We start from the raw sequence: 3,865 nt of genomic DNA, 5'->3' as shown, positions 1-3,865 counted from the left end.
CGTCTAAGCTCGTCCTTTTTGACAGTGCTTCACTATTTTGGGCATAACGTTTTACTCCGAAATTGGAAAAGGGAAAACTCAGTGGCATTGGAAAGAGGACTCAGATACCTTTAATTGGATACGTAATAGTCCAACTAATTCGTTTTGAGCTAAAAGATATCATCATTTGAAGTTGACCCTAAAAGTTGTAACTTTAAAAATCTGCCCCTTGCCCATCTGTTCCAGTGGGATTACTCAAAGGCTGGTCAACTGGGCAGTCCACTAGGCAACCATAGGGGCATAAGGGCGACTCACCAACCCCTTAGGCGATCTAGCAACCCCATCGCCAAACAGTCCTTCCAAGGACAAGGCTTCTTTCACCCTAATTCACTAGCCTAGGCCCTTGCTTGCACCCTAGGATCCTACCTAGCTCCATTTAAGTTCTAAAATAGCATAAACATCAACCTAAGCTCCCACTAACCCAAACGTCAAGGCTCAAGTTCATTCTATCATTTTCCGAGTCGTTACACATTCGAAAACATTTAAATGTATGAGGAAGTCTATATGTCACAGGGCCATCTTAGACAGAATCTTGAACAAGAATAGGGACACGACCCTTTACAATAGAAATCTACAGTAGTCTATTACATGAAAAGAAAGAAAATTCTAGAAAGACACTTGTCCTCGATCTATGAGGACGTACCACTTGATCTTGCAAGAATAGCAATCCAAGAAAATCAACTTAGACAGAAGCAATCACTTGCCCGAACCTACACTTGTAGTAAAAACATAGAAGAATGGGTTAGCACATGAAATGTACTAAGTATAATGACCATGCAAAAACATGCTTAAAAAGGGTCATTTTTGTTGGAAACCATGCATTATGCCACTTTTTAGAAATATCATGAACAATAGCATGAGATACATCAAATACAAAAATAATCATCATACAAGTCATAACATCACATTTACACAATATCAACATGTAACACTTTACCTTCACATTTAGCCTTCACATCAAGTAACCCTCATGCTATACCTTGTGCAATGTATTGATAGTGTCCCGTACCTCCATCCACACTAAGGCACCACATTAAGGTCACCAAAAGTGAACTTACCATTTCTTCCTTTTTACCTTTGAACAATATCCACACATAAGAGACATAACATTTCATAAGACACGACAAGGGAAAATAACTCATAATATAATCTAAGTATAGAATGCATCATCACATTAAGCATTTAAGAGTCAACATTCTTTAATCACTTTATTTAGAGGACTTTCATTCATTAGTCATTAAGACTTAAAGAACTCACTATAGCCCTCTTGAAGTCTACTCGTGCCATGTATCATAGCATCCCATACTACTAGCCACATTTCATTGAAATCCTCAAGAAGTACAATGCATATCTCTTAAGATGGGAATACGCTTTTAACCTAAATAGACCATGAGAGTTAGATAATGGAATCCGGTGTCATGTAACCCCACACCGTTGACGTGGTCAACTTGCCTAAGGAATACCGTTATTTAGCTTAAGTGGATCCACTAGCTATCTTATCTAGGCACATAGTTAAGGGACAAGAAGATTGCTGCTAGATACCCCGCCTCAACTCACGTGAGTGTATCCATCTCAAGAGATTGCTACTAGAAACCCTGCCTCAACTCACATGAGGGCTTCCATCTCGTTCAATACCCTCTCGGTGCTTAGCCTATATTCCCATAGAGTACTTTAACATTCATTACATTAAGGGATAAGGGATTGTTACTAGATAACCCGCCTCAACTCACGTGAGGGTATCCAACTCAAATTCAACATTCATTCATTGGACAGGTCATAGATTCAAACTTGAGAATTGCCATTCATCTAAGAATCCCATTATCGTTCATTAGTGCAAGATTGAGAATATCCTTTCAATTAACACATCGTTATCATTCATTATAGTACAATTGAGAATAACCTTTGAATAAGTACTTCATCATTAACATTATCATTGAACTTCATTCATTCTTCATTCAAGTGTGTGTGTATGTGAGAATAGTCTTTCACATCATCACTATCATTCACAAGTCTTAATAGAGAGATAACATTCAATCCTAACATAATTAGCTTCTAGACCGGATCATGATTCATTCATCTAGATCACAATTATACATTAAAATCCGCATGTAGGGTACAAGGAATATATCCATCAACTCAATACCACAATATACATAGTAAGTAAACACCTCCACCTTTCAAGATTCTAATTCGACAAGTAATTGATCATAACTCGCCCTTCAAGGGTCATACTTTCAAATCAACATCACACCAACAATTTACTACAATTAGGGCATTGGTAATGATATACTTCAATAATCTAAAGAAATTTAGGCAATTTCGATTGACATACATTCATCATCAACAAACCCACTTCATGAAGGCACAATTTAGGAATTGAGAGAATTCATGGGTTCATAGAGTATTTTCATCATAAATCATCAATTAAACATTAATTAAATCATAACATGTCATTAGGGACCATTTGAAAATGTTTGATGAAAGAACCCATGAGATTGAGTAAAATCTAGGGTTTATGAGAAACTTGAAAACTTTGAAATTGATTTTGAATGGACTCTAGGGGTAAAAGATAACCCTAGATGAAGGATAACCATACCTTAAGATATGAATTCCTCAAAATCCACTCAATTAGCCTTCTTCTTCAAGCCCTAAGTCTTCTTCTTGTCTTGGTCTTCAATGGAGTTCTAGAGAGAAGATATTTGGAGAGGGAGGGGTTTTGATATGGGGAATTTGAATAATGAAATCTAAATAGTATTTTATTGTTTTAATACTCTTAAAATGTCTTAATATACTTAGAATAACCATACATACAATAATAAATACTTGGGGTGACTTTACCAATCCACCCCTACACTTGGCCACACCCTTGATAGAATTACAGCAGTGACTCACACCCTGGACTCACGAACCTTGAGTCCATTCACGAAACGTACTGTTGGTCCGTGGTCTGGGGCTGGGAGTGGTCTTATGGAATCTTCACCTACAGAGGCCATAAACAGGGTGTGGATGGACCTACTTGTCGTGAATCCCATCTGTAGGTCACCCAAAATTTCCAGCTTTTTAGTGATCTCGGGGATTAGGCTTTAGGGTCCGCCTCCACTACCCCTATGGTGGTCCATGGGGAGTCGTACCTTGACGTTTAACCCCTAAAGCCCTCAACGGTGAATAGGGACAACAAAAAACAACTCATAACCCAAAACTAACCCAAAGCGACACTCGTCAAGCTGTAGTTTAACCTACTAGATTTTAGGGTCGTTACATTATCCCCCAATTAAGAACATTCGTCCTCGAATGATACTTTAAACACATTAAGGGGGTTAACGACTCGAGACTAGTAGCCCATCAATCATGCAACATCATAAACAAATGCACTAAACTAGGAGAAAACATCAACTCCACATCAATAATCTCAGTGTTACATAAGAAAGTAGGAACTACATCTACAAACTTATTATGCATCAAAACATCAACATTTCTCATTTTATGTATTTCCTTCTCCAACTCACGTCATGCTCATTACAACATCATAAGGCAATTATGCAACTCTTTTCAACAACATATTTAAACATTCTCAACAAGTCAACTCATGAAACATTTAGGCAACTCATCATAGATGCATATCAACATGAGGAACACAATCATGAAAACTCATTTTCTCATTTAAACATAGATGTCATCAAAACATTCATAACATAAGGAGACCATGGAAACACATTTCACACAAGACTCCAAAACATGAAACAAGCTACAAGGAACTCCTGGTCTCAAGCTTGAATAGGAATAAAAGGAAAGAGATAGGGATATCAAAACTCTCACAACCTCACTA

This window comes from Solanum verrucosum, unplaced genomic scaffold (genome assembly GCF_900185275.1).
Source record: "Solanum verrucosum unplaced genomic scaffold, falcon-dt-bn FXZP01000068.1, whole genome shotgun sequence".
Taxonomy (NCBI): Eukaryota; Viridiplantae; Streptophyta; class Magnoliopsida; order Solanales; family Solanaceae; genus Solanum; species Solanum verrucosum.
The sequence above is the reverse complement of the archived record's forward strand: the minus strand, read 5'-3'. Positions refer to the sequence as shown.